Raw genomic sequence first — 19,158 nt, forward strand, 5'->3', positions numbered from 1 at the left:
TACTATCATAAAATCTGATTATAGACCCAGTTTTTGAAATCTCTAGAGGAAAAACTATTTGCAGGAAAAAAACAATTTGGCTTTGTGTTCCTTTTACATAGCCATTTTAACTTGGCCACCTTGGTTGGGGGAGGTAAATAATTTCCTGATTATTTAGTTGATGGAGGTGGACCATGTCTAATAGTTTCATTGTTGAAGGCAAATGACCTAAACCGTTGACCCACCTCCCCATTTAAATGCCAGTGGAAAGATACCTAATGGATTATTGCCATTCTTTTTAAATCAATGTCTTTTGTTTTTATATCATATTCATTTCCAAATATAATTCCTCCAATCTCATATTCAGCAAGCCTGCCCTAATAACAGAGATTAAGAAAGAAAATTTAAAAAAAAAAAAAAAAGGTTCAGCAAAACCAACCTACATTTAAGTTGCATCTCACAGTACATGTAGCATTTCAAACTCTAGTCCCCCCCACCTCTATAGTTAAGGTAGGGCAACAAATTTTTTCTGCTCTTCTCTGGGACTTAGCTTGGTGGTAATAATAATAATATCAAGAACAAATGTTAGCTTTATCATAGCAAATTATTATAATTATAATTACTGTATAACAACATTTTGATTATTATATAATAATATAATTACTATAACAATAGTGTGATTAGTGTTATTATAAAGATAACGTTTATTTAATGCTTTATTTAGAGTTTTCTAAACACTTTATTGCATTTGATCCTCAAAACTATCTTGGGAGGTAGGAGTTATTATTCTCATTTTACAAATAAGGAAAGTGAAACAGGAGTGACTTGTCCAAAATTACGAAGCTGGTTAAGTGTTTGAGTCAGGGTTTTCAAAATTCCAGTCTTCCTGAGTCAGGATGTCAAGTGTATTTGTATTGATTCACTGTTTCTCTTAGACTCTATGCAGAGAGATTATATAGCATCCAAAGGCTATTTTGCTATACATTTAAATACCTAAGTGGTTCTTACCATCTGTCACAGATCCTTTTGGTTGGTTGAAGCTTATTTAGCCTTCCTTCTTAGAATGATGGATTTTTTTTTAATTTGAATTTAATTTAATTTTTAGTTCTGAAATCTTTTCTTTGTAATTTTTGTTCCCCATTCATTCCAAAGATAAGAAAAACAAAACCCATTACAAATAACTGTAGTCGTGAAAACAAAAGATCATAGCCATGCCAGAGAGAAAGATACAGTCAATTTTCAACATTTTTATCTAATATTGGAAATTTAAAGCATTTTCATGATTTTATTAGTAACTTTGTCTTCACATTGATGTTGGAAACCATGAATTTTTGTCAGTGCAGGCAATAGCAAAATAAATGAGAGCTGTGTAAGTTTGTGGAGCAACTGGTATCCTAGTAGACCTTGCACTGTTCTTGTTCATCCTACTGTTATGGAAAAAAGAGCTCCTGGAACATTCCTTGCATGTTTTTATTGTTTGCCCTTTGAAATTTAAATTTTGTGCTTCAATTATGCCCTCCCCCCAAAATTTCAAATCTTTGGGAGTCCTCTGAACAAGCACTTTATGTAAATATATCTCATTATCACACAGAACCTTTCTAAAAGTAGATTAGGACACAAATTATAAATAATTTCTTAAAAACAAATTCTTAACACAAATCATTCCACGATCAAATTGTAATCAATAGTGGGATTACAGTATTGTATAATCTTAGCCATGGCAGATAATTATTGTATGGAAAAGGTGAAGAACTTATAAATCAAGCACATATTGGTCAGAGACTGTTAGCTAAATTAATTGAAGCCTTAAAGACCTCAGTTTTGGCATCTCCAGAAGCAGGTGATTTTAGATTAAAGCCTGGAGTACATTCCATTGTCCAAAGAAGGATAATGGTAAGGAAGCTCTACAACATCTTATCTACTGCATTCCACTGACCAAATAAGGGAATAGGGACTTATGTGACCAATCACACCATATAGAGAGTGGGACTTTTGGGCTTCTTTGTCTGAAATGTATAAAAACTGTGAGCCGTCTCAAGAGAGAGTGGCTCTTTTGCTGTGAAATTTGGCTTACAGACCAGGATGGGATCCACTTCTCATAAATTCTGCTTTTTATGAGTGATCTGTGAGTAGTCAATTTTCGTAGTTAGCTTCATCCCAAACACTAATCTAGTGAGTGAGGGATAGGCCACCCTGGGTTAGAAATAGTATTTTCAGCCAATCTTCAGCAAAATATTACAGTTTTTTTGGTGGTTGCAGGAATTTAACTCCCTATTTTCCATAAGTACAATGTATCAACATTACTGATTTTTACTTTTGTGCTATTTCCTAGGAATGTAACCCCTGTGAAAGTTGAAGACAGACTTTGTGCTTCAATTTGGACTCTTGAGTACACCCCCTCTCTATCTGAAGGAGGATCATGAGTCCTTTGGAACATTTGGTCATCACATTGGTCAGAGTTACTAAGTAGGGAAGGGCCCTACTTATGCTAAACACTTTACAAATATTATGTCATTCAGTCCTCACAATAGCCCTGCACTATTATCCCCATTTTACAGTTGAGGAAACTGAGGAAGAGATTAAGGGGCTTGCCAGGATCACATAGCTAATAAGTGTCTGTGGGCAAATTTAAACTGAAGTTTTCCTGACTTGCGGCTCAGTGCTCAATATATTGTGCCATCTGATGAGGTTGGCGTAGAAATTCCTGATTCAAAATAAACATGTGACAGATGCACAATGACCATTGTCTTTGCCAGAAGATGGGTTTATTTAGATAAGGCCAGGAATGGCAAATATGAAATAGATTTGGCAGAGTAATAGGGTTACCATGTAATGCCAAAAGAAACTGAGCAAGACAGAGATTAGAGACCAATTCAATAGTTTATTAAATGGAGAGAAATACTGGAACCAATGGATCGGGCTAGAGGAGACTATCATCTCAAAGAGTTTAGCTTTGAGTATCTGGACAGCAAGCCTTTTATGGAATAATAAGAACAATGACATAATGCAGAGACCTAGGTGGGGATAGCTTCATAGATGGAGGTTACTGATATTCTAATGACATTAAGGAATATCTATAACACCTTTATCTCAACCATTAAGAGGGGATGGTCCTGACCTTAAGGCAGAATTATGAAATAGGACAAATGGAGGAACTGGTCACCCCATTAAAAGTGACCTTTGGCATTACAATCAAGGAAAGGAGTTTGGAAGATTACCTTAAAGAAATGTCATGAGGTCTGAGTGCCCTTGACTAGCACGCTAAATCCATAGAGGGATTTAGCAGACTAACCAGAGTTATCTACAGTAAGGAAAATAACATTAAAGGGGAAACATGGGCGGGCAGAGGGCCACACTACATCACAGCAGGCTTAGTTCTGAAAAGCACTTAGCAAAGATCTTCATCTTGGGCACGTTTTTAATAGGAAAAAACATAACCTTGAGGGTTTCTCGGGGAGGAGAGCAAGGACTAGGAAAACAATTTGGTAGCTCACTGGGAGGGATCAAAAGGAGCCAGATGGAATGCACCTGGCCCAGGTCCCAGATCTGTCTAAAGATAGTCAAATCAATATCTCAAAGGTTGTTTAAAGATCCCCATATCTTTGGAGGGATAAGCAGTGGAGACTGACAAAAGTTGCCCTCTTACAGTCTCTCTGTAGTAACAGGGTAGTCTGGTACTTGGCCAGTTGCACTTCTTCTTGACAAGGGAAGAGAGTAAGCTCAAAGTCCACATCACACCTAGTGGTCTTTTCAAAGTTGATTTTATCCTCAGCCTATTAAATAGATAAATGGATGCAGAATGAAGTAAGCAGAACCAACTTTGGTTCTGCTTACTTCATTCTGCATCCATTTATATAAATCTTCCCAGGCTTTTCTGAAACATCTTCATAATTTCTTATATCACATTAGTATTCCATCACATTCATTTAGCATAACTTATTCAACTATTTCCCAATTAATGGGCATCCCTCCCAATTTGCACATCTTTGCCTCCACAAAGAGCTGCTATAAATATTTTTGTACATTTGGTTCCTTCTCTTCTTTTTTTTCTCTTTGAATTCTTTAGGATATAAATCTACTAGTGGTATTTCAAGATCATAAGGTATGCATATTTTAATAGCTTTATGGGCACAGTTGTAAATTCTTTTTAGAATGGTTGAATTAGTTTACAGCATCACCAATAATTCATTAGTGTACCTATTTTTTTCACAGCTCCATTGGTTTTTATCATTTTCCATTTTTTAATCATCTTAGCCAAACTAATGGGTATGAGGTGGTACTTCAGAGTTGTTTAAATTTATATTTCTTAGTGATTTAGAGCACTTTCTCGTGAATGTTAATAATTTATATTTCTTTTTCTGAAAATTGCACATTTATATCCTTTGTGGAATGACTCTTTTACTTCTTAATTTGACTGTTTTACGTGTGTGTATGTTACATAAAGTTATTACGTTATATATTATATTTATATTCATCTTATAAACCAAAGGAGAAGAATTTTCCCTAGTGGGAGAGGATGGAACCTAAGTACTTACTAGAGAATTAAAATTTAAATGAATGTATTGTAAGATGATACTTAGGCAAATTGATAACCCATCTGGCCTGGGTGAACTGCTTCCCAAATTACTGCAAGAACTAGTAAATATGATTGCTTTGCCATCATCACTGATCTTTGAAAAACCATGGAATGGGACAAATACTGTCCTCATTGTCGAAAGATGGGTTTTTCGAACTTCAGATCTTCTGAAAAAAATTCTAGAATGTATCAGATTATATAAGGACGTATTGAGTATTAAAAGTCAGTATGACTAGAACCAGTTAAGTGGCTCAATAGATAGAGTCCAGTGGGCCTGGAATCAAGAAAGCTGCACTTCAAATCCAGCCCCAGACACTTACTGGGTAACTCACTTAACCTCTGTTTGTCTTAAACCCCTGGAGAAAGGAAATGCCAAGCTACTTCAGTATCTTTGCCAAGAAAACCCTGTGGACAGTAGCATCAGAAGGGTCATTGAGTCAGACTTTGTTGAATAGCAACATATGTCTTTTTTGACAAGGTTATAGGACCAGTATGTTGGGAGAAAACCATAGTCATGGATTTTTTTAATAGCAGCTGACAGTTCTCATACTGTTCTTGTAGATAACGAAATGTAAACTGCATGTCTTTTTCAGCAGTATATTTGTCTATTTCATAGTACAGTATTTGTCTGTTTCAAAGTATATGAGCTTAACCGGCTTCAGACTTGTTGATTTTCTGCACATAGAGTTAGGTTTACTCTGTCACAGCAAAAGATTGCTGGTTTGTCACGCCAGGTCCTCATGCAGTTCTGATTATCTAGATAATTGGGGGAGGAGGAGGAGAGACTTTCACAGATAAAGGTAGCCATTTTCACCCTTGTCATATCTGACTTAGAGCTCTTGTTCTTTTCTAATCCCTCTAGCACTTATTATCTGTTCTACTCAATTGATACTTAGTCACTGTCTTGAAATCTCAACTAAATTTTTAGTTCATGAGGATAACAGCCATACTCTTATCTAGACCCTAGCTGAAGGTACTCATTGATTGTTCAGCATCCTAACATCCAAGAATGTTAGAGCAAATCATTAGGCTAGTTTACTTATTTTACAGAAGAAATTTGAGACCCAGAGAGAAGTACCTTGCCTGAAGTCACGGCTACTTAACTTAGGAGACAAAAATCAGAACCCAGGTTCTCCCTGATTTGCAATGTTAGAATTTCCATTGATACAGAGATATATCTTCATTCTTACTATGATAGATTCTTTATGCAGGTAGATGAAATTGGTTCTAAAAATTGAATTTTTCCCTTTAATTTATTTTAAATAGATTTTTAGCCGTGTACAGGGGTCCAACTCTTTGGGAATAGGTCTTTTTATTCCTTTTGGTGACTTGGAAGCCACTACATTATATTCTGAAGCCATCAAGAAGCTATGTTGAAGGAGGTCTTTGTACCCCTGGGTCAATTAAGTTCTGAGGAGAAAGAATTATCACCTTGTAGGGGAAAAACTAAAACCCCTGTTTTAGAGGGAGTAGGAAGGAATTCTGGTCCTATTCTCCTTCCCTATCCTTTCCCATAAAATGCCTCAGCCCGCGAGACCCTGGAAGACCCTGGAAGAAAAGAAATAAGGGCAAGAGAAAGGGGACGCGCAGAAGAATGGAGGCAAGACAAAACAATCTGATCAAGCCTCATTTTAATGGGTGCAATAGTACAGATATATATAGCAGTAGGAAAGGAGGCAGGGTTGTGCAAACACAGTACAGGGTGGGGGTCCTAGACAAAGGGTTGGTATCCCACTCAAGGATGAGCTACTCAGGTGTCTCTGGTCGTAGGAAGCCCTATGATGTGATTAGGGGTGCCTAGATATCTGCCTATTCAAGGTTAAGGTGGTCTTTGGTCATGTAAGAAACTCCATGATGTGATCAGGAGATTCCTATTCAAAGTTAGGGCAGTCTTTTGGAATGTGGCCTTATCACCTGTATGGTCTTATGGCCTGTAGATTAGTGCCGGCTCCCCACAATAAAACTCATGCCATGCTTTATAACAAAGAATTTTTTTTAATAAGAAAGAAAAGAAAAATCAGGAAAACCAGTTACCACATTGAAAAAGTCTAATGTTATATTCAGTGTTTTACACCTTTGCCTTCAGAGGTGTGGAAGTGGGAGATAGGGAACTTGTATCATATTTCCTTTGAAAACAAGCTTTTTTTTTTTTTTTTTTTTTTTTAATTTTGCAACATCTGATGTGATAGTCGGTGTATATGTTGTTTTTCTGGCTGTGCCTCACTTTGCATCAGTTCATGTAAATCAGTTCATGCTTTCCTATATTCATCATGTTCACAGTAAAATTTTCTGACATTTTTGTACAGCAATTTGTTTAGTTTTTTCCTCCCTGATCAATGAGCATGTACTTTTTCAATTTAAGAACTTTTCGTTTAAAATTGATGTTTTCACTGCACTAAAAATGTAGTACCTGGAGGACACAAACATGTAGGGTTTTTTTTAATTCGCTGGAAATGTGGATGTTACAGTTACTCTTGAGTTTGAAATTCTTGGCTTGGAATCTCCTGCTTATTCATCTATCCCACAGTGGTACTAACAGTAATTGATGTGGAAGCATAAGGAATCCTTGTTAACAGCAGGTGGGAAATAGAAGTCCAGATGTTAACTAAAGAACTATCCCATATGCTATAGAAAGTTTTATAAAAAAATGTGATTGAGGATAAATGAGCACGCCAAAGTGCCCTGTTGCTCTGGAGATGTCAAAAGGGATTTACTTGTATTTTTTTGTTTTTGTTTGCTTGCTTTTTATTTCTCTTTTTGATCCGATTTTTCTTGCATAACATGATGATTGTGCAATAATTCAATATATATTTTCTCATGTTTAACATATATTGGATTGCTTGCCATCTAGGGAAGGGGGGTGGGAGTAAGAGAGGAAGAAAAAAATGGAACACAAGATTTTGTAAGAATGAATGTTGAAAAATTATCGATGCATATGTTTTGAAAATAAAAAGCTTTTTTTAAAAAGGGATTTCCTTTGCTTATTTTGGGCAAAACAAATAAAATTCCCTTTTCAGCAAAGAATACTATTTGGATAAAGTAAAGCAAATCAAATTTAGAGAAATCTGTTTGGGTCTTGTTCCTCCTATTTGAGCTGGATGTATTTAAAAGACCAGAAATTTTGCTTGCTTTTGAAGTTAAAAGAAAAAGTAGAATAATTTGTTTTAACCCTACGTTGAAGTGTATAATGACCAGGAACAGGTCCCAGGTGTAGACCCATTTGTTCTTTTGTTTTTGTTTTTGATTCCCCCCTCCCCCCCTTTGTTCTCTCCAGACTCTCAGTTCTCAGGACATGACAGATTCCTTCCTCCCTTTTCCTTCCTTTCTTTCCTTTGGAAGTTGGGCTTAAGTGACTTGCTCAGGGTCACACGATTAAATGTCCAAGGTCACATTTGAACTTGGGTCCTCCTAACTCCAGGCTAAGTGCTGTATCCAGCTGTCTCCCTTCCCCCTCCAACAGATTTCTCACTTAATGGTATGATGCTGGAGAAATTGAGCAAGAAAGAGATTAGAGAACAATTTAATAGTTTATTAAATGGAGAGATTTTCTGGGACCAAATGGATCCATATTTGGTCCCAGGGCTGCACAAGACTATCATGTCAAAGAATCCAGCCCTGAGTATCGGGATAGCAAGATTTTTATAGGATAACAAGAACAATGACATAATGGGGGAGGTGCCTGGATGGGGATAACCTAATGGGGAGAGGCACTTAGGATGACATGATGGAGGGAGGTACTGGAGAGGTTACTGATATTCTAATGATGTGTAAAATGGATAGAACTTTATCATGTCAAACATTAAGAAGGAATGTCTATAATCTAAAAATATAAAACCTTTATCTTATCAACCATTTAAGAGGGAATGATTATAGCCTGGGGTTTTGGGGCAGAGCAACTGAGGTAGATCTTTATCTCATCAAACATTAAGAGAGAAAGGTTATAACCTGTAAATAGGACAATTAGGGAAACTAGGTCAGGACATCAAAAGGGAACTGTGGCACAACAATGGCATATCACACTTAGGCCTTGGCATCTTCTCGTCCCATTGTCCAAAAAGGTCTAAATACAAAAAGAAATGCCATCTTGGTAATGGTTTTGGGGTCAAGAATTCTGGATTCAGAACTTGGCTCTGCTGTTTACTGTGTGGACTTTGTAACTTCCTTCTCCCATTTTGTTCCCTATAAAATAAAGGAATAAGAATAGGTGGCCCACAACTTAATTCAGTCCAGACGGAACTTAACAACTTACTTACAAGTTCCTTAACTTACTGAATTTAACAACACTTAAGTATCTATTATGGGTACAGCTTTGTGCTACTAATGGAGTGAAAGTAATCTTTGCTTTTTCCCTTCCCCAGCAAAAGTAAATTCATTTAAAACTTGTTGCTCTGGAAAGTCATCTCTAGTAAGTATCACTTTTTCAGTTACTCCCAGAGCCCTTTTGGCAGGAAAAAGAAAGCTATTGTTCCCCTATTGAAATAAGAAGAGTCTTGCCTTGTCCTACAGGCTGGTCCTCTATAAGAAATTCTATAATGTATCATATAATTTGAGATTTCCTGTTGTGTTTGGTCTCTCTTTCAGTTGAATACACACAATCCTTTTTTGTAGTTCTAGTTCCTGGCTTTCCCAGACTGAGACAGGGTTCAATTTGGTGAGGTTTTCAGTCGTTTTGATTGATGATTTAACCCTGTTTTCAGGTTAGGAATAATGTGTGTGTGTGTGTGTGTGTGTGTGTGTGTGTACACACGCATATATAGTGGATATATACACACAAATATGCACATATAGTATATAGTATATGTATATGTGTGAATACACTTAGAAAATGCTTACATTTACATAATATATAAATATATAAAAGGCTACATTATATAAATATCAAAATAAGAAAAATAAGGGTAAGAAATAAAATCCAAGATTTTCTGTTTTTGAATTTTATTGGGTGGGGAAGGTAGGGCAGAAGAAGCATTTATTAAGTGCATGCTGTATGCATTCTGCTAAGCACTTTATAAATAATATCTCATTTGATCCTCACAATCCTGAGAAGTAGGTGCAATTATTGAAAGTTATGTTGATTCAACAGTTACCCATTGTTCCCAACCCTGCTTATCAATCTGTGTTGGGGGAAGATATGGTGGGAAAGAGGACCCAAATCTGCCTGGTTTTTGTCAAATGCCCTTACTAGTAAAGTGTCATATTCTTGCTACCCTAGAGGAGGACCTGAGATGCAAGGGCCCATCTTTTTCTGAGGTCAGTCTTTCTGGATTATTTTAAAGTTACCTACAAGAGCTGTCCCCACCTGAAGCCATTGCTGATCTTCAATGATCAATCTGTCATAATGTTGTTAACCAGAGCTTACTTATGAATGGGACTGATTGGATGAAGTATTTCTCATTATTGAGTCACATGATCCCTGTTTCCAGAACTGGGGGGGGGGGGGGGGGGGGGGGGGGGCTGTTTCTCTGGGGCTCACCCTGTGCTGGGCCAGGCTCGCCTGCAGCTCTCGGATCTTGGGGCTGGGGGAAGGTCATTTACTCTCTGGAGGAATCAGTTTTGAACCTGAGATACAGGAAGTTGCAGGAAGTGATGTGACTTGTGGGAGGCAGCCAGCATTGGTTCCTTTTAGTCTATCCAATGAGAAGCCTCGAGCCTTTTGCTTTTAAACCCTGGACAAGCTGGAAGCTGGCCAGGTTCCAGGTGCACATGGCAGAGTTGGGATGGCTTCCAGGTGTGTGTCTGGGCCTCTCCCTGCAGAGTTAAACAAATGCTTTCTCTTTGTACTTGATGATGTCTCTGATTAGTTAATTGGGAAGGGGCTCTTGCACTCAACTGGTTCCACACACTTAAAACAAAAAAAAGTTTTTTATTTTCTTTGTCCTGAATTTTATCTTGTTAATCAGGGTCAAAGCCCAAAAGAATAATTTTTCTTTCTTTTACATTCAAAAAATCTGAGGCAGACAGAGCTTAATTTCTAAATGTGTCCCCCCTTTTTCCATATTCAGTGAGGCATCCTTTATAACAAAGAATAAACAAAGAAATATAGGGGGAGAAACAATTATGCAAAACTAACCAGCACATCAACTGCCAGATATGTGAAAGTTTACACATAATGTTTAAAGAAAGGAAAGTGCCTTTTTGTGCAAGATGGGAAAAGTGCAAATTTACATTTTAATTTCATCTTTATATCCTCAGCACTTAGTGCATCCCTTGCACATAAGTAGGCACTGGGTGAATGTTTGTTGAAATGAAATTAACACCTGGTCACCTGCCACATAACTGATCAAAATATTAGCATTTCAGAATGTTGAGGTTCAAAAGGAGACCCCAAAAGGTTGGGGTTGCAGACCAGTGTTGCCAGATTTGTCAAAAGAATTTGCAAGCTTGAATTCATCTCCAAGTCATGGGGCAGAGTTTATTGTAATTGTAACACCCATTGAAGTGGACTAAGTTCCAAAAGTATTTAGCAAAGAACCAGGAGCAAAAAGACATTTTATATATATATAGGAAAAGGTAGAGAGGTTTGATTCTTCATATCACTGATATGTTAATTTTATAGCTTAGAGGTAGAACTGAGGAGTAGTCTGGTAGGCACCTAAGTGTTGAATTTTATGGTTTAGCCTTGGAGTTGAGAAATAGTCTGGTATGCATGCACCTTACCTTTTGTTGCAGAAACCCTGTTATCACTGATCTACAGATTGTACCTCCTCGTATCATTTTATCAGTTTCTTGGTATAAAAAATACATTTCTGAGCTAAAGTTTTTTTGACTTTGAAAAAATAGTATTTTAAAGTTTAGGCTAAGATCCAACCCCCTGCTGGCTTTGTTATTTGCATTCCAAGTTATTCCCTGGCTTTTTCCACTGAGATCCCTCAGTTCACAGTAACAGACATGAATCATAGTGCTTATGACTGGTCATAATTTTATATGAAGCAGAATTAGGAATTATAAACAGATTAAAGGAGTAGAGAAATTGTGTGGGAAATGTTTGCTGACAGGAGTGGGGGGAGGGAGAAGACAGCAGGGAAGTTCACTCTCCACTGTCCCTTTCCTGAACAATCTCGGCATCTGTCCATGATGCTGGATGGTCCAGAGACCCCTTCTCAGGTGTGTAAATAGGTGGTTGAGTGCTCTGGTCCCCTAAGCAAATATACCTAGCTTTTGCCTATGCTCTAAGTATCCCTCTACAATCAGCCTCTTTTCCTAGGTATATCCCATGTTATTCCCTATCACCACCAGCAAACTCGTTTATTTGTTGTCCTTTCACACAATATATCCCCCCTCTCATCTTGAGGCAATATACCCCTGTTCCTGGCAGGAAGCAAAGAAGAGAGCGAGGGAAAATGGAAAGGAAGAAAAAAGCAAGCAAAAAAAGGGAAGGAAGAAAGAGAGAAATGAAAGCGAGAAATGATAGGACAAAACAAGGAAGGAAAGGAGGGGTAAAGGAAGAAAAGGGAAAGGTAGGAAGGAAGGGAAATAGGGATAAACAAAGAAAATAGAAGACAGGAGAAGAAATGAAAGAAAGAGGAATGAAGAAAGAAAGAGACCAAGGAAGGAAGAAGGGAGGGAGGAAAGAAGGAAGGAAGAAATGGTTGGGACAAAGCAAGCAAGGAAAGGATGGGTAAAGGAAGAAAAGGGGAAAATAGGAAGGAAAGAAAATAGGGATAAAGAAAGTAGAAGACAGAAGAAGAAATGAAGGAAAGTAGGAATGAAGGAGGGAAGGGACAAAGAGGAAGGAAAGAAGGGAGGAGGAAAAATGAAGACAAGCTTTTATTAAATGCCTATTATGTGCTGGGCATCCTGTTAAATGCTTTACAAATATCTTCCTATTGTACAACCCCAGGACTGACAAAGTTAAGTACCTTGCCAGGAATCACACAGCCAGTAAACATTTGTGAGGAAGTATTTGAATTCAGGTCTTCATGACTACAGGACTAGAAAGAACTGGATCTGCTGCATCATTGGATGCCTCCTCCTTCCTTTCTGACTTTTAGAATTCCTAGTTTTGTTTCAAAGTTCATCAGGCCTTTTCTGATCCTCCTAGATATGCTAATACTTTCCCCTCCTCACCTCTCCTAAAATTACCTTGTATTTTCTTTTTTTCATTTGTTTTTAATCATTTTATATGTATGTATGTTGTTTCCCCCAGTCAAATGTGAGCTTCTAGAGAGCAGATACTTCATTACTTGAATCTGCATTTAGTTTACTGTGGGTGCTGCTTAAATGCTTGTTGATTTAATCTCTTCAGGGCCAAATCGGTTATTATAATTAAACAGGGTTCAATTTGGTGAGGTTTTCAGTCCATTTCCATTGTTGTATACTTTCTTATCCTGGTTCTGCTTATTGATCTCTGAATCACTTAATATCCTTCCTATCTTGCTTCTCCAAATTCTTTATATTCATCTTTGGAGAGTGCAATAATTCCATTGTATTTTATTCATGTATAACTTTGTATTTTAGCCACTCCCCAGTTGATGGGTATGCTTTTAAAGAACTATTTATTAGATGATAAGCTCTTGGAGGGCAGGAACTGTCTTTTTGCCTCTTTTTGTATCCCCAGGGCTTAGTTTTGTACCTGGAACATGTAAGTGTTTAATAAATATCAATTGACTTTGAAATGTGGGATTTTCCAGAGAGAAGGTTAGGGTCCCACAAGTCATTTGTGGTGTAACTTAGGAATTCCAGATAGCCTGTATTCCAGCACAGTGTTGTTATTCTTTACCATGGAGTCTTTCCTTTTTATTTAATTGAGAAATAAATCAGCATTTACCCGTTGTCACCAGCTTCTCTGCTGGAGGAATTTTTGAGTTAGTGGGGCAAGATTCAGGAGTCATCTACCTGAATAAAAGTTCCCTTTACAGCCTACTGACAAATGGTCATTGAGCCTTTGTTTCAAGAGCTCAGAGAAGGAAAGCAACTACCTTTTTAGGCAGTCCATTCTTTGGGACAGTTCTAAGTTTAAAAATTTTTTTATTACATTAGTTCTAAGGCTAATTCTTTGCAGCTTGCTGTCATAACTCCTTTCTTATGACATTCACATACCATAACTTATTCAGCCATTCTCCAACTGATGGACATATAGTTTCCAGTTCCTTGCCACTACAAAAAGAACTGCCATAAACATTTTTGCTTTCTCATTGCTCCAAGTTTTGCTGACCTTGGATTAATCAAAAACCTGTTCAAACTATTGAAGGATGACCCAAATATTAATTACCTCTTTCCCACCCCAATTCTTCTCTTCTCCATACTATATATTCCTATTTTTTTCCCATAGGATTCAAATTATGTCAGGAATTCTTGATTGTCTTCTCCTGAATATTCAAACTTACTAACATCAAACTCTTATAAATTCTTAAAAAAAAATTTTTTTTTTAATTGACAAGTAATAAATAGGAGAACAAATGTTTCAGCATTCCAAGAACAGGAAAAAAAAAATTTGTATATGGAACATCTCTAAAATGTATATTTTTAAACAATATTTTATTTTTCCCCAATCACGTATTAAAACAATTTTTAACATTTTCTTTTAAAGTTTTGAGTTCCTATGCCCAAAGGGCTATCAAACTGTGCATTCCTTTGATCTAGCAATGTCTACTGGACCCGTATCTCAAAGAGAGCATAAAAAAGGGGAAAGGACACGTGCAAAAATGTTTATGGAAGCTCTTTTTGTAGTGGCAAGGAACTGGAAACTAGATGTCCATCAGTTGGAGAATGGCTGAATAAGTTGTGGTATATGAATGTTATGGAATGTTATTGTTCTGTAAGAAATGACCAGCAGGATGATTTCAGAAAGGCCTGGGGAGACTTACATGAACTGATACTAAGTGAAATGAACAGGGCCAGGAGATCATTATACAGAGCAACAACAAGATTAAACGATCAATTTTCATACACATGGCTCTCTTCAACAATGAGATGATTCAGACCAGTTCTAATGGTCTTGTGATGAAGAGAGCCATCTACATCCAGAGAGAGGATTGTGGGGACTGAGGGTATATCACAACATAGTATTTTCACATTCTTTGTTGTTGTTTGCTTGCTTTTTTTCTTACTTTGTTGTCTTTTTGATCTGATTTTTTTTTTTTTTTTTTTTTTTTTTTTGTGCAGCATGATAAATGTGGATGGATGGATACACACACACACACACACACTCAGAATAATTGCACATATTTAACATATATTGTATTACTTGCTGCCTAAAAGAAGGGGTAAGAGAAAGGAGGAAGAAAAATTTGAAACACAAGGTTTTGCAAGAGTGAATTTTGAAAACTGTTTTCATGTATTTTTTAATTAAATTTTTTGTTTTCAAAATAATACATAGATATTTTCTACATTCACTCTTACAAAATCTTATGTCCTAAATTTTTCCCTCCCTTCCCTTTTTCCCCTCCCTTCCCCTTTTTCCCTCCCCTAGAGGGCAAGTAATCCATTATATTAACAAAGTAACAATTCTTCTATACATATTTCTACAAATATCATGCTGCACAAGAAAAATCAGATCAAAAAGGAAAAAAATGAAAAAGAAAACAATTTACATGTAAATGTAAATTTTATTTGAAAATAAGTTATTCTTAATTTTAAAATTAAGTTTTGACTTTCAGATTCTATCCCTGCCTCTCCCTTCCCTTCTCTTCCCATCATGGTAAGCAATCCAAAATCTATTATATATCTATAATTGTGTAAAACATTATAATAATTATAAGATTTATAATTTTAAAGTAGGTATTAAATTTTAAATAAAATAAAATGTAAATTAGTATCAAAATTGTCCTATATACATAATTTCTCTTTCTTTGGATTTTTTTTTTTAATGTTTCATTGGCCTTTTTCTTGCTATCATTATCAATACCCAGTTCCTTCCTCCAAACAAATAAAAGCTCTCTCATAACAAATAAGTGGTAATAATAAGTATAAAACATTTTAACACATTGGTGGATTTGAAAATGTATGTCTTGTCCTGTAGTTTTAGTGTATTATTTTTCTATCAGATAGGAAGCATACTTTTTATGATCAGTTTTTTTTAAATCAAAATTGGACTGTCTTGATTAGGGGTATCTTTTAAAGTTAGTTTCCTGTTATTGTAGACATTGTATAAATTTTTATTTTGCTTATTTCTCTCTTTATGACTTCATATAAACCTTCCCAAGTTTCCCTGAATCCTTGCCTTTTGTCATTTCTTTTGATATAATATGATATAGTAATGTACCATGGTTTCCTTAATAGAGGGGTACTTATTTGTTTTTGGATCTCTGCTACAACAGAAAAAGATGCTGAAAATATTTTTGTTTATATGAGTACTTTCTATCTTTCATTTCTTTGTAGTATATTCCTAATAATGGTATCATAGCTGCGTCAAAGGGTATGAATAATTTAGTGACTTTGGGGTATAATTTTACATTGTTTCCCAGAATGATTGGACCATTTCACTGCTCCACCAGCTATGAATTAGTATCCTGTCCTCCCCCCCTCACTCCAGAACTTTCTTTCTGCCAGTCATTTCATTTTGCATTTAGCTTGTTTATTAGTGAATTGGAGCATTTTTAATATAGTGTGATAGCTTTCATTAAAAAAAAAAAAACATTTTCATAACCTTTGATTCTTGAGAATAGCTCTTGTCTTTAAGTATTTGTATCAATTCCCTTTTTATCTTACATATCAGCTTTATCAGGGAAATTTGCTGCCAAAATTGTTTCCTTAGTAACTGTTTCCCTTCTAATTCTGTTAATTTTGCTTATACAAAATCTTTTCAATTTGCTACAGGAAAAATTGCTCATTTTATGTCTCTTTCCCTCCTCCCCCCCAAGTTTGGTCTTCTTCCATAGTGAAAGATATCTTTCTCCTCATGTTTGCTTAAGATATGACTTTTTATTATGGTCATATTTGGCTTTGGAGCTTTTATTGTGGTATATGGTATAAAATACTTTATCTGCACGGTTTCATGAGCTTCCAGAACAAAATATTCCAGATGAGATCTGACACGGGCTGATTACAGCAAGAAGGTCACTTTCCTATTACTGGATGCTTTGCCTCTTGGCTCAGCTCAAGGCTAGCTTGACTTTTTTACTTACCATATTACATTAACAGTAGCGGGCACATTTACAGCACTGTTTCAGATTTGCAAAGTACTCGTGTTATCTCATTGGATCCTGACTGAAACACTATTGAGGTCGGACTATTATTATTCTCTTTTTAGGGATGAGGTAGACAGAGTTTAAATGAATCCCACCCAGCATCACATAGCTAGTAAGTGTTTTAGGCCAAGTTTGAACTCGGGTATTCTTGACTCTAGAACCAGTGTTTTATCCACTGTAATCCCTATACTTCCACTAGTTATTCATATACACACACATACACACGGACATATATGTATCTAATTCAGGTTAATTGTTCTCTTTCATGACTCCACCATCTTATACTTGTGAAGCATTTGTGATTTTTTTAATTGAAATGTAAAATTTTATTTTTGTCCTTATTGTATTTCACTTTATTCATTTCAGTTCATTGTTCTTATCTGTAAAGATATTTTTGTGTTCTGTCATCCAACAATCCTTCCCAGTTTTTTTGTCATTAGCAGACTTGATAAGCACACTATGTCCTTAAGTAATTAATAAAATGTTTTAAATAGTATAGGAGCAATGGACTCACAGCCGTTGGGCCCTCTACTGCAGTTTCTTCTTTTATATAGCACCATTTGTGATAATTCTTTTGGTCCAGCTGTTTACACAGATAACAGATCTACTTGATTTTATTACTTATCAGTCCACATCTCCCCATCTTTCCTCTAAGAATATCATTAGAGACTTTACTAGTTAGGCTAGATAGACCTCTGGATTTATACTTGTTCTTGACCATTGTGACATTGTTTTTCAAACCCTAATTAGGAAGTTTATATTATGATGAACTTCTGCCTCCTCCCAGGATGATTTGCTAGCACAACAACAAAAAAACCCAACCATTGCCTGTCACATGTCCCACAAAACCATGATGCCTCTAAATATCACTTCCTATTTGGGAAGGGTATGTCTAATATAATATTACAATAAATATAACTAGTTATATAGCTTTTAAAGTCAAGATATATTGTACCTTGACCCTAATGTACTGATAATTTGCTTTTGCTTGGAATACCAAGGAAAACAGCCAGCTTTAGAAACAAATTAATGTTTATAAGAAGTCATTTTTTGTAACTCAAATTGTTGAGACATTATTTGCTATGCATTAAACATACACTATTGAATTGGTTTTCCACTGACTTCTATTTAAATGCAACCGCCCCAAAATCCCACAAACCCTTTTTCTAAACTTACATAAAAACTTACAACTCCATCCCTGTATCCATTTCTATTGAGGAAGGGGGTACCTTTTGTTTGGTAACTGTTGGTGTTGCTTTATTATCTAAATCTGAGCTGATTTTAGAATAAGACAATTGAGGAATGAGGGATCATTTTCATATTGAGTTTCCAGACTGAACACCATTTCAATATTGAGTATTTATAGAATGGCAGCATCAATGTGCTAGTATTTCAAACAGAATGGCTCATGGCAAAGTGTTAAATATTGTGCCAGATGATGGTGAATGAATGTCAAATGAAAGCACTATGGAAAGAGTAAATGCCAATTTTATTTAGTCTTGTGTGTGATACATAGCAAAGAAGTGATAATATATGGCTGAGTGTTCACCTGGGTCTTAAAATAGGTTCTCTTTTACTGCTGTACAGTGTAGAAGATAGAATTCATTTTTAATCACTTGGAGAAACTAGATAGAGAGAAATCCCTGAGCCAAACCATCTATCTTGGGGTAATTGGGGGGGAAAAATCAGTTATTAAGTTACCCTTAAAAGAATGATTGTATCCCCATTTCAGACTAGAATGAATTGGAGCTATTGACCCCCATCTCTTAGGTATTTCCAATATCTCTTTTAGCAGATGCTTATCATGCCAACTCCTAATTTGCATGGAAAACTATCCTTTTTTTTTTTTTTTTAATTTATTTAATAGCCTTTTATTTACAGGTTATATGCATGGGTAACTTTACAGCATTAACAATTGCCAAACCTCTTGTTCCAGTTTTTCACCTCTTACCCCCTACCCCCTCCCCCAGATGGCAGGATGACCAGTAGATGTTAAGTACATTAAAATATAAATTAGATACACAATAAGTATACATGACCAAACCGTTATTTTGCTGTACAAAAAGAATCAGACTCTGAAATATTGTGCAATTAGCTTGTGAAGGAAATCAAAAATGCAGGTGGGCATAAATATAGGGATTGGGAATTCAATGTAATGGTTTTTAGTCATCTCCCAGAGTTCTTTCTCTGGACGTAGCTGGTTCGGTTCATTACTGGTCCATTGGAAATGATTTGGTTGATCTTGTTGCTGAGGAGGGCAGGTCCATCAGAATTGATCATCATATAGTATTGTTGTTGAAGTATATAATGATCTCCTGGTCCTGCTCGTTTCACTCAGCATCAGTTCGTGTAAGTCTCTCCAGGCCTTTCTGAAATCATCCTGTGGGTCATTTCTTACAGAACAGTAATATTCCATAATTTTCATATACCACAATTTATTCAGCCATTCTCCAACTGATGGACATCCATTCAGTT

The 19,158-nt window shown here is 36.1% G+C and overlaps 1 protein-coding gene across 1 annotated transcript in view; it reads left to right on the top strand.

Annotated features, from left to right (window-relative positions):
* The window catches only part of PPM1H (protein phosphatase, Mg2+/Mn2+ dependent 1H), a 304,448-nt gene that overhangs the window by 86,017 nt on the left and 199,273 nt on the right, over nucleotides 1-19,158 (top strand). The window lies entirely within an intron of this gene.

Source organism: Sarcophilus harrisii, chromosome 5 (assembly GCF_902635505.1).
Source record: "Sarcophilus harrisii chromosome 5, mSarHar1.11, whole genome shotgun sequence".
In the NCBI taxonomy this organism is placed as follows: Eukaryota; Metazoa; Chordata; class Mammalia; order Dasyuromorphia; family Dasyuridae; genus Sarcophilus; species Sarcophilus harrisii.